Genomic DNA, 17,923 nt, shown 5'->3' with positions numbered 1-17,923 from the left:
TTACAAACTTGGACGACCGGTGAATTAGTATCCCGGTGCCTCGGGACCCTCTCGTGAACTCAGAGTGTGCCACCATGCTATAGCCCCTCCTGTCTAGGGCCCTTGTGGCCGTGCCTGTGAGGTGTGTTTCTTGTAGTAGGACCAGGGCGGGATTTACCCTTTTTATACTCTGCAGGACCAGCCCTCGCTTGATTTTGTCGCCCAGGCCTCTCACGTTCCATGACATGAGGCTCAAGGGGGACGCCCGCCCTACATTAGTGTCCTCCCCCATCCTGTGCGGGTATGCGGATTGAGAAGTTGTGCGCATGGAGGACCAGGAGGTCCGTGTAGTGACTCTGCGTGCAGTATCGTGACAGTGGCATTTTGTGGTTGTGCGCCCCCTTGTAGCAATCTTGACCCCGTGTAGAAACTAAGAACCATAACCCCATCCTACCCCCAACACCCCCCCTCCCTGCCCCCCTGCTCAACGGACTCAAAACTGCCCGCCCCCCCAACTCAGCAGAGTGCTTGATCCCCACCCATAACATAGTACTTGCTCGCTGGGGTGAAGGTTTCTCCGTGGTCGGCGGCCCCCTTCCTCAGCTGCGGAGGCCCTTCCGCCCAGTGTCCAAAGCGGCCTTGTCAGTCTACGTTTTCATCGGTTCATCCAGTCGCCAGCAGTGATTCACAGCCCCCCGTCCGCACTGTCCTCATGAAGCTCAGCCAAAGGGGAATGTACCTCCGCGTCTTCGTCGTTGGTTTGCGAGCCCTGCCGCGAGCCGGCATTACGGTGTTTGTTCTGCCTGTTGGAGCGACGGGGAGGCCCGTCGGTCTCCATCCCTCTAACCAATCTTGCGCCACCTCCGGGGAATCGAAAAACCAAGTCTTGTTGTCAGCCACGACCCGAAGCTTGGCTGGGAAGATCATGGAGTATGGGATTTCCCTGGCTCTCAGTTCTTTTTTAACTTCAAAGAAGGTCCTTCTCCTCCGTGCCACCTCGGCCGTGTAGTCAGGAAAGAATGCGAGTGTCGCGTTTTGGATTTTAATGGGAGGCGAGTTCCTCGCCGCCTGTAGGATGGCATCTCGATCCCTGAAATTGAAGAGTCTCGCTATTATTGGTCTGGGGTTAGCGCCAGTCTTATGGCGTCCTCCTGGCACCCGGTGCGCCCTTTCCACTGTGAAGAAGGCCGAGAGTCCTTTGGGCTTCAAAGTCTCTTTGATCAGGTTCTCGACATATAGGTCCATCGCCCTCGTGTCTTCCGATTCTGGCACACCTATTATACGGATGTTATTTCGTCTTGAGCGCCCTTCCTGGTCATCGAGCTTTTCGCGCAGCTCCTTGTTTTCTTTAGAGATGCGTTCCATGCTGATCTGCAGTTCAGACACGTCTTCAACCAAGGATTTGGTCACCACTTCCATGTTGTTCACCTTTTCCGTCATTTTATGAAAGTCCGCCCTTATGAGCGTAATCTCGGCTGAGATCGACCCCACCGTGGCTTGTACCTGCGTGAGGGCTCGCATGACGTCGTCTATTGTCGCCTTCTTGCCACCAGGCACGTCGGTCGTTTTACTTGATTGTGATTTGGCCTCCTGCGAGGGAGAGCCGGGCTTCTCATACGCGAACCGGTCCAGGCGTGACTGCGTCGCCACGTTTTTAGGTCCTTTGCCTGCCATTCCGGCGTCTCTTGGGCCGACTTGGTGCCGTGTAGTCGTCACACTCCAAGTTCCACAGGGGTTGTGCCTCACAGACCTCCTCGGATAGCTAATATGGGGCTGTTCCGGGGTCCGTTCAGTGTGCAGGGGTGGGGTGCAGCCTTCGAGGGACGTTACAGGCACTGTGTCCAGTAAAGGCGCCCAGCTGGACCGGATCTCTCTTGTGTGGAGGTGAGAGGCCACCAGCAGGGTCTCGGGCTGTTGTGCGGGGTATGCAGCTGATCGGCGTTGCCCTGAGGGAACTGTCACCGCCCACCTTGAGTGCCACGCGTGCCCCCTTCTCTTTGCGGCCGTCGGGCCCCCTGCTCGGGATCTCTGATGTAAATGGGGGGCCCGTGCCGGTGCCAGCCAGATCCTGCCGGGGAAAGGACGGGCGCCCCGTGTGACTGTACTTCAGGTCTCAGGTCTCAAGCCGGGCGTGGGTGTCCTCGAGGTTCTTTGCGGCGTCTGGGCTCGTTGCCGCTCAAGGCGCCCTTGGGGAGTTGCTGCGCGGTACAGTTATTCAGCGTGGACGCCGCCGGCCAAGATGGCGGACGCCGGCCTGGATTCCGCCGCTCCGTGTGTCACCCTTCCCCCACGCCGGGCGTCTGCGATCTCTTTGCCCTCACCTCTAATGCGCCTCCCGCCAGGCCCCTCCGGCTCTTGATGTCCGGCGATGGCGGCTGGGTGCTCCGGTCGATCTTCCACCGCCGCACTCCGTGGCCGGGCACTTCCGGTGTTTCTGCGCCCGAGATGGGCCATTTCCTCCAGGCCTGCCACTTACTGTGGTCCCCGGTCCGGACGCTGTGCAGAGGCCCCTCCTGGGCACTGCCAGAACCGCACTTCCCGACCTCGGATTGAGGTCCCGCTTGCACGGTACGTCGCCGCTTGGTCCTGGGCTTCTGTGCCTTCCCGCCCGGGAGGTTTCAGAAACGGATGGATGCTCGGATTGATCCAGGGAGCCGCCTCAGTCACGGAGCTCTCCCTCTAGGCTGCCGCCATCGTCGGCTGCTAGCCACGCCCCGTCCAAATCCATCATTTTTTTGCACTCCACACCACCCTGGGTTAGACAATGGCGATATGCAAATCAGCTCTGACCCTGTGCCCCATGGGAACAGTCCAGTCCGAACTACAAAAGCCATGTCCTTTCCAGAACGGAATCAAGCATCCGAGAACCGGACCGGTTTCGAGGTAACAACTCTCATCAGCCCGGCTAGCTTGACTCCAGTGGTGTGGAGTGCCTGGGACCCACGTCTGAGCTTCCCCAGCGCACTTATGGCGAATTTGCAAACAAAACAGGTGATGGACCGAATGTGGATCAATGTCACACATTCACCCCAGTCCAAAGATCTGGGCCCAAATCCATCGTTTTTTTGCACTCCACACCACCCTGGGTTAGACAATGGCGATATGCAAATCAGCTCTGACCCTGTGCCCCATGGGAACAGTCCAGTCCGAACTACAAAAGCCATGTCCTTCCCAGAACAGAATCAAGCATCCGAGGAACGGACCGGTTTCGAGGTAACACCTCTCATCAGCCCGGCTAGCTTGACTCCAGTGGTGTGGAGTGCCTGGGACCCACGTCTGAGCATCCCGAGCGCACTTATGGCGAATTTGCAAACAAAACAGGTGATGGACCGAATGTGGATCAATGTCACACATTCACCCCAGTCCAAAGATCTGGGCCCAAATCCATCGTTTTTTTGCACTCCACACCACCCTGGGTTAGACAATGGCGATATGCAAATCAGCTCTGACCCTGTGCCACATGGGAACAGTCCAGTCCGAACTACAAAAGCCATGTCCTTCCCAGAACGGAATCAAGCATCCGAGGACCAGACCGGTTTCGAGGTAACACCTCTCATCAGCCCGGCTAGCTTGACTCCAGTGGTGTGGAGTGCCTGGGACCCACGTCTGAGCATCCCCAGCGCACTTATGGCGAATTTGCAAACAAAACAGGTGATGGCCCGAATGTGGATCAATGTCACACATTCACCCCAGTCCAAAGATCTGGGCCCAAATCCATCGTTTTTTTGCACTCCACACCACCCTGGGTTAGACAATGGCGATATGCAAATCAGCTCTGACCCTGTGCCCCATGGGAACAGTCCAGTCCGAACTACAAAAGCCATGTCCTTCCCAGAACAGAATCAAGCATCCGAGGACCGGACCGGTTTCGAGGTAACACCTCTTATCAGCCCAGCTAGCTTGACTCCAGTGGTGTGGAGTGCCTGGGGACCCACATCTGAGCATCCCCAGCGCACTTATGGCGAATTTGCAAACAAAACAGGTGATGGACCGAATGTGGATCAATGTCACACATTCACCCCAGTCCAAAGATCTGGGCCCAAATCCATCGTTTTTTTGCACTCCACACCACCCTGGGTTAGACAATGGCGATATGCAAATCAGCTCTGACCCTGTGCCCCATGGGAACAGTCCAGTCCGAACTACAAAAGCCATGTCCTTCCCAGAACGGAATCAAGCATCCGAGGACCGGACCGGTTTCGAGGTAACACCTCTCATCAGCCCGGCTAGCTTGACTCCAGTGGTGTGGAGTGCCTGGGACCCACGTCTGAGCATCCCCAGCGCACTTATGGCGAATTTGCAAACAAAACAGGTGATGGACCGAATGTGGATCAATGTCACACATTCACCCCAGTCCAAAGATCTGGGCCCAAATCCATTGTTTTTTTGCACTCCACACCACCCTGGGTTAGACAATGGCGATATGCAAATCAGCTCTGACCCTGTGCCCCATGGGAACAGTCCAGTCTGAACTACAAAAGCCATGTCCTTCCCAGAACGGAATCAAGCATCCGAGGACCGGACCGGTTTCGAGGTAACACCTCTCATCAGCCCGGCTAGCTTGACTCCAGTGGTGTGGAGTGCCTGGGACCCACGTCTGAGCATCCCCAGCGCACTTATGGCGAATTTGCAAACAAAACAGGTGATGGACCGAATGTGGATCAATGTCACACATTCACCCCAGTCCAAAGATCTGGGCCCAAATCCATCGTTTTTTTGCACTCCACACCACCCTGGGTTAGACAATGGCGATATGCAAATCAGCTCTGACCCTGTGCCCCATGGGAACAGTCCAGTCCGAACTACAAAAGCCATGTCCTTCCTAGAACGGAATCAAGCACCCGAGGACCGGACCGGTTTCGAGGTAACACCTCTCATCAGCCCGGCTAGCTTGACTCCAGTGGTGTGGAGTGCCTGGGACCCACGTCTGAGCATCCCCAGCGCACTTATGGCGAATTTGCAAACAAAACAGGTGATGGACCGAATGTGGATCAATGTCACACATTCACCCCAGTCCAAAGATCTGGGCCCAAATCCATAGTTTTTTTGCACTCCACACCACCCTGGGTTAGACAATGGCGATATGCAAATCAGCTCTGACCCTGTGCCCCATGGGAACAGTTCAGTCCGAACTACAAAAGCCATGTCCTTCCCAGAACGGAATCAAGCATGCACACCACTGGAGTCAAGCTAGCCGGGCTGATGAGAGCACACCACTGGAGTCAAGCTAGCCGGGCTGATGAGAGGTGTTCCCTCGAAACCGGTCCGGTCCTCGGATGCTTGATTCCGTTCTGGGAAGGACATGGCTTTTGTAGTTCGGACTGGACTGTTCCCATGGGGCACAGGGTCAGAGCTGATTTGCATATCGCCATTGTCTAACCCGGGGTGGTGTGGAGTGCAAAAAAACGATGGATTGGGCCCAGATCTTTGGACTGGGGTGAATGTGTGACATTGATCCACATTCGGTCCATCACCTGTTTTGTTTGCAAATTCCGCCATAAGTGCGCTGGGGATGCCCAGACGTGGGTCCCAGGCACTCCACATCACTGGAGTCAAGCTAGCCGGGCTGATGAGAGGTGTTACCTCAAAACCGGTCCGGTCCTCGGATGCTTGATTCCGTTCTGGGAAGGACATGGCTTTTGTAGTTCGGACTGGACTGTTCCCATGGGGCACAGGGTCAGAGCTGATTTGCATATCGCCATTGTCTAACCCGGGGTGGTGTGGAGTGCAAAAAAACGATGGATTTGGGCCCAGATCTTTGGACTGGGGTGAATGTGTGACATTGATCCACATTCGGTCATCACCTGTTTTGTTTGCAAATTCCACCATAAGTGCGCTGGGGATGCCCAGACGTGGGTCCCAGGCACTCCACACCACTGGAGTCAAGCTAGCCGGGCTGATGAGAGGTGTTACCTCGAAACCGGTCCGGTCCTCGGATGCTTGATTCCGTTCTGGGAAGGACATGGCTTTTGTAGTTCGGACTGGACTGTTCCCATGGGGCACAGGGTCAGAGCTGATTTGCATATCGCCATTGTCTAACCCGGGGTGGTGTGGAGTGCAAAAAAACGATGGATTTGGGCCCAGATCTTTGGACTGGGGTGAATGTGTGACATTGATCCACATTCGGTCCATCACCTGTTTTGTTTGCAAATTCCGCCATAAGTGCGCTGGGGATGCCCAGACGTGGGTCCCAGGCACTCCACACCACTGGAGTCAAGCTAGCCGGGCTGATGAGAGGTGTTACCTCGAAACCGGTCCGGTCCTCGGATGCTTGATTCCGTTCTGGGAAGGATATGGCTTTTGTAGTTCGGACTGGACTGTTCCCATGGGGCACAGGGTCAGAGCTGATTTGCTTATCGCCATTGTCTAACCTGGGGTGGTGTGGAGTGCAAAAAAACGATGGATTTGGGCCCAGATCTTTGGACTGGGGTGAATGTGTGACATTGATCCAGATTTGGTCCATCACCTGTTTTGTTTGCAAATTCCGCCATAAGTGCGCTGGGGAAGCCCAGACGTGGGTCCCAGGCACTCCACACCACTGGAGTCAAGCTAGCCGGGCTGATGAGAGGTGTTACCTTGAAACCGGTCCGGTCCTCGAATGCTTGATTCCGTTCTGGGAAGGACATGGCTTTTGTAGTTTGGACTGGACTGTTCCCATGGGGCACAGGGTCAGAGCTGATTTGCATATCACCATTGTCTAACCCGGGGTGGTGTGGAGTGCAAACAAACGATGGATTTGGGCCCAGATCTTTGGACTGGGGTGAATGTGTGACATTGATCCACATTCGGTCCATCACCTGTTTTGTTTGCAAATTCCGCCATAAGTGCGCTGGGGATGCCCAGACGTGGGTCCCAGGCACTCCACACCACTGGAGTCAAGCTAGCCGGGCTGATGAGAGGTGTTACCTCGAAACCGGTCCGGTCCTCGGATGCTTGATTCCGTTCTGGGAAGGACATGGCTTTTGTAGTTCGGACTGGACTGTTCCCATGGGGCACAGGGTCAGAGCTGATTTGCATATCGCCATTGTCTAACCCGGGGTGGTGTGGAGTGCAAAAAAACGATGGATTTGGGCCCAGATCTTTGGACTGGGGTGAATGTGTGACATTGATCCACATTCGGTCCATGACCTGTTTTGTTTGCAAATTCCGCCATAGGTGCGCTGGGGATGCCCAGACGTGGGTCCCAGGCACTCCACACCACTGGAGTCAAGCTAGCCGGGCTAATGAGAGGTGTTACCTCGAAACCGGTCCGGTCCTCGGATGCTTGATTCCGTTCTGGGAAGGACATGGATTTTGTAGTTCGGACTGGACTGTTCCCATGGGGCACAGGGTCAGAGCTGATTTGCATATCGCCATTGTCTAACCCGGGGTGGTGTGAAGTGCAAAAAAACGATGGATTTGGGCCCAGATCTTTGGACTGGGGTGAATGTGTGACATTGATCCACATTCGGTCCATCACCTGTTTTGTTTGCAAATTCCGCCATAAGTGCGCTGGGGATGCCCAGACGTGGGTCCCAGGCACTCCACACCACTGGAGTCAAGCTAGCCGGGCTGATGAGAGGTGTTACCTCGAAACCGGTCCGATCCTCGGATGCTTGATTCCGTTCTGGGAAGGACATGGCTTTTGTAGTTCGGACTGGACTGTTCCCATGGGGCACAGGGTCAGAGCTGATTTGCATATAGCCATTGTCTAACCCGGGGTGGTGTGGAGTGCAAAAAAACGATGGATTTGGGCCCAGATCTTTGGACTGGGGTGAATGTGTGACATTGATGCATATTCGGTCCATCACCTGTTTTGTTTGCAAATTCCGCCATAAGTGCGCTGGGGATGCCCAGACGTGGGTCCCAGGCACTCCACACCACTGGAGTCAAGCTAGCCGGGCTGATGAGAGGTGTTACCTCGAAACCGGTCCGGTCCTCGGATGCTTGATTCCGTTTTGGGAAGGACATGGCTTTTGTAGTTCCGACTGGACTGTTCCCATGGGGCACAGGGTCAGAGCTGATTTGCATATCGCCATTGTCTAACCCGGGGTGATGTGGAGGGCAAAAAAACGATGGATTTGGGTCCAGATCTTTGGACTGGGGTGAATGTGTGACATTGATCCACATTCGGTCCATCACCTGTTTTGTTTGCAAATTCCGCCATAAGTGCGCTGGGGATGCCCAGACGTGGGTCCCAGGCACCCCACACCACTGGAGTCAAGCTAGCCGGGCTGATGAGAGGTGTTACCTCGAAACCGGTCCGGACCTCGGATGCTTGATTCCGTTCTGGGAAGGACATGGCTTTTGTAGATCGGACTGGACTGTTCCCATAGGGCACAGGGTCAGAGCTGATTTGCATATCGCCATTGTCTAACCCGGGGTGGTGTGGAGTGCAAAAAAACGATGGATTTGGGCCCAGATCTTTGGACTGGGGTGAATGTGTGACATTGATCCACATTCGGTCCATCACCTGTTTTGTTTGCAAATTCCGCCATAAGTGCGCTGGGGATGCCCAGACGTGGGCCCCAGGCACTCCACACCACTGGAGTCAAGCTAGCCGGGCTGATGAGAGGTGTTACCTCGAAACCGGTCCGGTCCTCGGATGCTTGATTCCGTTCTGGGAAGGACATGGCTTTTGTAGTTCGGACTGGACTGTTCCCATGGGGCACAGGGTCAGAGCTGATTTGCATATCGCCATTGTCTAACCCGGGGTGGTGTGGAGTGCAAAAATACGATGGATTTGGGCCACGATCTTCGGACTGGGGTGAATGTGTGACATTGATCCACATTCGGTCCATCAACTGTTTTGTTTGCAAATTCCGCCATAAGTGCGCTGGGGATGCCCAGACGTGGGTCCCAGGCACTCCACACCACTGGAGTCAAGCTAGCCGGGCTGATGAGAGGTGTTACCTCGAAACCGGTCCGGTCCTCGGATGCTTGATTCCGTTCTGGGAAGGACATGGCTTTTGTAGTTCGGACTGGACTGTTCCCATGGGGCACAGGGTCAGAGCTGATTTGCATATCGCCATTGTCTAACCCGGGGTGGTGTGGAGTGCAAAAAAATGATGGATTTGGGCCCAGATCTTTGGACTGGGGTGAATGTGTGACATTGATCCACATTCGGTCCATCACCTGTTTTGTTTGCTTCTTTTAATAGAGTCAACTTTGTTGAAGATAATTTTGTTCCTCAAGAAATGTCCCTTTGTGTGGAATGTGATTCTGAAGACAACACTCAGTTTATTTTACAAAGACCAAAAGCTTCTTTTATTCTTAATGGTATTCCTGCTACTCTTCTGGTTGATCCGGGTTCAATGTTTTCTATCATTCCATATAATATGTATAAAGAGTATTGGTCTTCTATTCCACTTTCACACAGTGACATTTTGCCCAAAGGTTACACAGGAAAAGTTATTAAATTGAAAGGAGTCATGGATACTTCTTTTCAATTCAAAGGGAGATCTGCTGTTGGTAAAGTTTATATTTCTGAAGAGGGCCCAGCTATCCTTAGTTGGATACAACAATATGATTTGCATATCATTCTTGACCCGAGGTCTGATGATGTAGTACTGGTCGTTGAAGATTTCAATGATGTTGAGACTGTTCTTTCTAAGTTTTCTGATGTTTTCCGCCCTAGTTTAGGTAAACTAAAAGGTTATTTACATGAGATTAAAGTTAAGGAAAATGTTTCTCCTGTTAGGCATTCTCTCAGAAGAATTCCTATTGCTGTTAGAAAAGAAGTAAAAGAAATGCTTGATGACATGCAAAAACAAGACATAATAGAACGGGTGGAAGCTTCTGAATGGCTTTCGCCCGTTGTGGTCACACAAAAAAAAGATGGTAAGCTTCGTTTTTGTGTTGACCTTCGTTCATTAAATCAGAACATCATTGTTGATAAGTTTCCTTTGCCCAATATTTCCGAAATGGTCCTCTTGATGGACAAAGTTAAATTCTTTCGTAAATTGGACCTAAGGTCTGCTTATCATCAAGTAGTTTTACACCCTGATTCGAAAACATGTACTGCTTTTGTTACCATTGAGGGCGTGTTTCAGTTCAAGAGGTTGCCATTCGGCTTGGCTTCCGCAGCCAGCGTGTTTCAACGTATGATGCATTCCTTATTTAAAGATTTGAAGCACGTTCATTTTTTCCAAGATGACATCTTGATCACAGGTATAGATGAACTTGAACATAATTGCAATTCGTCAAAAGTTTTGCAAATCTTGTCTAGTGCTGGTCTTACCCTGAGAAGGGACAAATGTCAATTCCTTTTAACTGAAATTGATTACTTGGGGTACACGATTTCACAGGATGGAGTTAAACCTAAAGAAGACTTACTGAAAGCAATTAGGTGTGCTCCTATTCCTTCTGATAAAGACCAGCTAAAATCTTTTCTTGGCTTAGTGGAGTATTACTCCAAATTTGTACCTAACTTCTCACACAAAACGGAACCCTTACGAATGTTACTAAGGAAGGGTGTGCATTTTGAGTGGGAGACTCAACAATCTCAAGCATTTGAAAAGATTAAGAGTGACATTATAAATGCAGGCATTTTGACTACTTTTGAACCAGGTAGAGACACATACGTTACTGTTGACGCTAGTGCTTATGGAATTGGTGCTATCTTATCTCAGAAGAGTGGTGGGATTGAGAGAACTGTAGCATTTGCTTCACGTTGTCTCAATTCCTCTGAGCGTAATTATGCTGTTATTGAGCGAGAGGCTCTGGCTGCTGTGTGCGGTGTATCCCATTTCCGCACCTATTTATGGGGTATGCAATTTTGTTTGAGGACTGATCATAAGCCCCTTATTAAGATCTTGTCACCTGGTGGGGCTAATAATGGTTCTCCCCGTTTGATGAAATTTGCAGCTAAGTTGCAGGAGTATACATACAAGTTAGAACATATTTCAGGTTGGAGAAACACCCAAGCTGATTGTTTGTCGCGCCTACTTATTTCTTCTGAAGCTGTAATTGAGGACTTTGAAGATGAAAGTGTGTGTGTAGTTGCTGGTTTTGAGGATGCATGTTCTACTGAGTTTTGTTCCATTTCTAAAGAGGAGTGGCATCAAGCTGTTTTAGAGGATTCTGACTTCAGTGAGCTTGTTAATGCTATTCGTTTAGGTTGGAGAAGAGAAGGGGATGTTAAACCTTCTTTGCGTCCTTTTGTTAAGTTGCAGGAAGAACTTAGTCTTGGTTCTTCAGATGATTTACTTTTGCGTGGTGAGAGGTTTGTTCTCTCAGAAGGAAACTCTTCTGTCTAGCTCATGAAGGACATCTTGGGCAAAACATGACTCTTAAACGTCTTAAAAGAAACTTTTGGTGGCCTGGTGTTGACGAAGATGTTCGAAGGTGGGTTGAGTCTTGTCTGTTATGTAAAGAGAGTGAGAAGAGGTTGAAAATTATTTCTCCTTTACAGGGTTCTATTGTTAGTGTGAGTGATTTACCTTGGGATAAAATTTGTTTAGACTTTATTGGTCCAATGGATTCTTTGCCTTGTGATTGTAGGTTTGCCTTGGTCCTAGTAGATGTGTGTTCTCGGTGGTTGTGTGTGGAGTTTATGAGAAACATAACCACTGATGCTGTTATTAAACAATTGAGGTCAATATTTTTAAAGGAAAGCTTCCCGAAGGTTTTAATCACAGATAACGGAACTCAACTTACATCTTCTTCTATGCAGTCCTTTCTAGCCAATCATGGAATCAAGCATGTATGCACTTCTCTGTACAACCCTCAGGGTAATGGCATGGTTGAGCGGATGAATCGTTTGGTCAAAGGGACTATACAGTTGTTGTTGCAAGGACAGAGAGATGTGAGTAGAGCTGTGGAGGATATGGTTTGGTCTTATAACACCACTGCTCACGGTGTTACTGACCGAGTTCCTTTTGAACGTATGCGTGGTAGAATTCCTAAAACTAAGTTGGTTCCACAGTGGTTGTGGGAAGGAGCTGTTGTTTCTAAGGTTGTTCCTGGAAAGGTTGGTAGAGTTGAAGTGGGTGACTTGGTTAAAGTTAAGTTGGGCCGTAGAGAGTTTGGTATGAATAATTTTCTGATCCTATGAGAGTTAAGGAGGTTCATAAATGGCATGTTGTTTTAGAGAATGGGCAAAGTTGGAACTTCCGTAGGATTGCCTTGTATTCTAAAAAAAGTCTTGTGAATGAAAGTCTTTCCCAGGATACCTTTGTGTCACCTAACTCTTCTCTAATGACATCCAATTGTTCTAAAGAGTCTTCTTTTGTACCTGAGTCTTCAAAAGGAGCTACTCTGAATTTGGGTCGGGTATCTTCTGGTAGGATTCATCGTGTTCCTAAGAAATTCAATGATTTTGTTCGATATTAATGTTTCTACTTTGTTTTCTTTCTTTGTTTCTTTGTTACCCTTTTGAGTTTGTATCACTTTTTATTTCTTTGTTTTGTTTTATTTTTTCCTTTGTTTTAAGGAGAGGAGATATGTTGTGCTTGTAATTCCACTGACATCATCACTGCTGATGTCTCTGGAGTGTTAGCCTGTGTTAATTCTATGTTCTCTATTCTGATCTTGGCGGTTGCTGAGGCAGGATAGATTTTACTTGTTGTCCTGCATTACTTACAATAAATCTACTCTACTCACGATTTTGGACTGCGACTCTTCACTTCACCATCCAATCGTTTTTTCGGATGGTTAAAGTTTCCAGTCACTGCAGTGAATCGAGCCATCTCATTGGAAGGTGCAATCCCATTGTTGATTTGTTCCCTTATTTTAATACATCTCTGTTTGTTTTGAAGGCTGCCTGAGCCTCTGACTGTACAAAAATGTGGTTAAAACAGCATCCTCGATTGATTCCTGTTATAACCCTTTCCATGTCAGCTAGCTTTATCATGTTATGGTATTATATTTACTTTATGGATAGAAGAAAGGAATATTTTATAATAGTTTCCCCAGGGCATTTATGTCAGCAATTGTCTGCAGTCCCATTGCTTCAAAGTTTGAGGGATATTTATTTCATTGATCCCCTTATTGTCAATTACGTTTCTCCTTTGAAGTCACCTAGATATACTCCGGCTTTGGCCTTTTGGTGCAAATATTAACTTTAAGGACAGCGACAGTATTTGCTCTGAAAAAATAAAGACAATTGCATAAGTAAATTGTTTAAGATTAGAGCTGTAGAATTCTACTACAGTGTAGACTGGGACAGTGCACCAGATTACAATAAAGGTGCTGGGACTCCGTGTAGGCGCAAACATAAACCTGCGAGTGGCTTAGCATAGCATTAAAAGATGGCCCGGTAGTGGTCAACCACTAACGTGTCTTCAATGCAGGCGGACCTATTTGAATTTAAAGTGGATAGGGACTCCCCAAAGACAAGTAAATATTTGATTACTACTACCACTTGCCCATACCTAGTAACTTTGTGCCCCTCCTGAACGATGTCCTTGTGGGGCGCCTTAACTGTGCACCAGTGTCAGTGCACCGCCAGAGACACTGCACAAACCGGTGCCCACAATATGGAACAGGCGCGGTGCATAGTGCCAACATCGGCCCATACCCCATCCCACTCACATCAATTTCCCATAATAACAGACACCACACCATGTTTTGTTAGAGAAAGTTGTTGCAGCTTTATTTGCATAAACATTATGCCGCCCCTCGCCACCTGCCCACCTGAGGTGTTAACTGCGGGGGTGTTTTCAATTTTGTGGGAAGGGCTAGCCCCTCCCCCGGTTGGACCTCCAGTCCACCCCTTACTCACGCCCCTCCCCACTACGGGGGTCGGAGCGTTGCAGGCAACCCCCGGTTGCTCAGGTCCACAACCGCTTGAAGGACTAACGGGGCGCCGTCACTCCTCCAGGATCCCACGGAGGACCTCCCTGGGGATAATTGGCTCTCGCACCCTTACTGTACCTTCCAGCGTTGGATCGCCCTGTAACTCTGCCATGGCTCTGGGTGTGGCCCCCACTGCCCCAGAGCCCCCCACCTTATACTGCTCTTTCACTTGCAAACTGCCGCTACCAATGCCTCTGCTAAATCTAGCAGGAAGAGGTCGATCCTCGCTTTGGATAGGTGTATGCCGTCCTCTTCAAAGCCCCCTGTGCATTTCGCATGTAGCGACCCATGCCTGACAAAACCAAATCCTCTATGCTGGGTGAAATTGCGCATTGCGCTGTTCACCCGCCTGCACAAGGCCTCCATTGTCTCCCCTGACCTTGCGCCCCGCCAAGATAGCCTCGGGTGATTTCGGACCACTATTTCTCACAGGTTCCCAGCAAGTTGCTCAATTCGCCCAAAGTGCTCCTCATCCTGTGCAGGAGACCCCTGCGCCCCAGGTGAAACCAACTCATCACCTCCTAGGTGTATTACCAATAAATCGGGTGGTGAGTCCCCCTCGCCCAGTTTCTGAAGAATTTTCTGCTTCAAGCTATTTCAGTGCATGTCAGGAGTTCCCAGCCACTGACCCTTCACTTCCAGCCTGCTGCTGCCAATGCTTGGCCTTATTCTAGCAGAAATAGGGCTATTTCTACTTTGGGCAGGTGAATCCCATGAACCTCAAAGCTCCGTTGCTCCTCCAGCATCCAACGTAAGGACCTCCCTGTGGGCTTTTGCACCCTTACTGTGCTCCTGTAGAGGGTACCCTTACTGTACCTTACAGCCTTTGGGTCGCCCAGTAATTCTGCCACAGCACTAGGTGTGGCCGCCGTCCCCTTTTTTCCTAGCCCTCGAATATCTTCATGGTAAGAATCAGCTATAACCTACCCTCTTTATCTCTCATGGAAAATCACAGTTTCATGCTTCTTGATTTCTCTCCCCATAGGGCACGCACAATTCCAACTCCCCGGCTCCTCTACCCAGGACCAGGAGTTGTAAGCCATCTTAAGAGCACCAACTTCCATCATTTTCATTCCAGTTCGTCGCATACCCCAGACTGGGTTGGAAGTATTACCAGTCAACTGATGAGTTTCCATTCCCAACTATAACTCATCACATCACTCTGCCCACTGTACTTTCTCCTTGAACGTTGCGACCTCCTTGTTTCTCCTCCGCACAGGGGCCTGCTTATCCTCCTTTTACGACTCGGAACAGGTAACGGACAACCCTTTCACTTCCAACCTAGACACTACCTAGCTTTTTCCAGGAAACAGGTTCGCACCTCCCCTCGCAATCTCTCTGTCCCGTTTGGTTTTACCCTGACTTTGCTCTCCTTTGAGAAACCTCCTCCATGTACTGTGCTGATAAATAATCCTTCCGGACTTCTTACAATCCCCTCCAATGCTCAGCCTAACATAAGAACATTTTTCTTGTGATCTCTCACCACCGCTCATGACCCAGCTCATTTCTACACAGTGTCACTATACCTGCTTGAGGTAGCTCATATCATATTTTTATACCAACACATCGCTTAATTTCCTTGAATCACTCCAATCATGCAAGTTGCCACAACACAGCCCCACACCACCAACGTCACTTGCACATTCTCTCATGTTCCTCAACTGTATAATATGTACTTTCCCATGCTTTCTTAATGAGACTCCCCCATGACAGCGGCACACACACTCAAGTCACTGTACTTATGGTATTTTCCTGCGCATTTTTCATGACAATCATGACAGCGGCACAATCACTATTGTCACTGTACACCAAGTGCTCTGTCTCCCAGGTTACTGTAGACACACCTCCGGTGATTCCACATTTCCCCAATGACCCCTCCTTCTCTCGCCCACCGTCCATGTTAACTAATCGTTAATGTCATAATCATTTTCCCATGTATCCCTTACCCTATGTCTTGTATCCTCTTCAGCCCTGAAGAGTCACAGGATAATTCTTGTGACGAAACACGTGTCGGCTGATTGTTTTGTCTTAATACAGTTGTTGCCCTGTAATACATAAAAAAACATTTTCAAATCAAAGACTGGTGTTGACCGCTGCTTTGTCAGAATGAAGTACACTTAAACAAACTGTGTTAATACCCTCACCATGTGTGCCCAGGACTGTGCTCATTTTCCAGTGTGGATCAATCAACCCACACAAATCCGGGGGTTATTGGGTAAATCCCCCAACCTGGTAGCACCGTACTCACTAGAATCCCCACGAGCATTACGCAAACAAATCTGAGCGCCACTTCCTGACAAAAAACCCCATCCCTAGCTCCCATTCAACTAAAGAAACTCATGAGACATGAACGTGTGCTATATTATGTGGTTAATACTTAGAGTTCGGAAACTTTCTATCAACCCTCCTCATAGGTGTAATATAATATTGTAACCCAAACGATATGAGTTAATGTATGATATATGCAGGACCACTGGAATTATGTGACAGGAGACGGTCAAATTATGCTGCAGGGTTGGGTAAATTATGAGGCAATAAAAGGTAAATTATGCAGCATTATGTGGGACATTTTGGGATAGTATTTACTCATTATTTTGTCATTTTTAAACTTGTTAACACTGTACGGGTATTATTTACAACTCACTAGGACCAATTTAACACCCAAAGACAGAAACAAGCTACAGAAATGTGACCAGCCAACCTTTGCAAAGGCGCCTTCCACTGCACAGCAACGCGTGTCGCTACGTTTTTAGTAACTTTTGAACGGTCTGAGCTAAAAACAAAATCGTTTTTTGTTAAAATCTGCAGATTATGCAGCAGATGATGGAATATGTGGCAAATGCAGCAAATCTATAATTATGCGAAAATCACCATGGCCGCACAATCGCATAGTTCGAGTGGCCCTGCATATATGTTACACGTATGTACTTTCTAATGTAGTTCTCAATCATATTGATCATTGACTATTTTGTTGATTTATTGCATGTTATTTACAAGAATGAACTAAAATGTACTAAAAGAATGCATATCTGTTTAAGTTTAAGTGTCTACACTCCACACAAAAATTAAATGTGCACCATTGAATTAATTATTAACTTGCAAGGGCGCTCAACATCCTGTGATTCTGAACAAATCACATAATCTCCTTGTGTCTAACAAAAATGAATGTGTCCGTATGTAACCCAACTGGTGGTCATGTAAAGCGCTGGTACCTGATACCTTCGGGTCAACTTCGTGCTATATAAAACTGTAGAAAAAAAACTTTTCATGACTCTCTAGGCCTGTACTTCACTATGCACCAATTCATAATTCATTGCATTCTGATTTCTGAAAACTCAACATTCTTGCAAGTGTTCTCACGCATTGCTAGGGTGTGTGCGGTGTGTGTGGTGTGGTGTGTGGTGTGTGGTGGGTGTGTGTGTGTGTGTGTGTGTGGGTGTGTGTGTGTGTGTGCATGGGTGTGTGGGTGTGTGTGTGTGTGTGTGTGTCTCTGTGTGTGTGTCAGCTATTGTTCCCATGTCCAGTGTGGGATTTTGTACTGATGTTGTAGTTGGCAACATAATGAACTACAGGCAATGAAATGTCTGACGATGGTGTGACCAAGTGGGTGTTACTTTCAGATTCTGTGGACTATAACCTATTGTTTTCCCTAGATGGCTTTAGAATTCTCTCTCCTGAACGGCTCGCAGAACTCTCTCTCTCTTGGAACTTTGCAAAACCTTTCCCCAGGATTCTTCTTGGACTTCTAAGCTGAGCCACTTTCTGCAGATGCTCTGCAGAAATTCCCCTTTTACTCCTTACCGACACCTCCACTTTCTCCCCCGCCCCTTTCAATGAACTTGGACAATCCTTTACATTCAAGGGGAACACAATAGATCAGATAAGAAGGCATTTATCCTTTTATCGTATGAAAATATTGACGCTATGGGGAATCCTAGCACATAATAGAATTGGAGTAGAGGAAGAACACACCAGTTCCTATGAAGGATTTACCTAACCCTGAGGAAGTCCTGTTGGATGAAACGCGTGGTCTGGGCTGATGTACGCATGTCATTTATATCTACAAATAAAATGAAATCGGAAACAGACACACCAAGACTCCCTGTTCAATATTTTTGAATCTTATGGACTTATGCTACTGATTGTATTTTGCAACTGGATTGAATAT

This window comes from Lissotriton vulgaris, chromosome 12, assembly GCF_964263255.1.
Source record: "Lissotriton vulgaris chromosome 12, aLisVul1.2, whole genome shotgun sequence".
NCBI lineage: Eukaryota > Metazoa > Chordata > Amphibia > Caudata > Salamandridae > Lissotriton > Lissotriton vulgaris.
The sequence above is the reverse complement of the archived record's forward strand: the minus strand, read 5'-3'. Positions refer to the sequence as shown.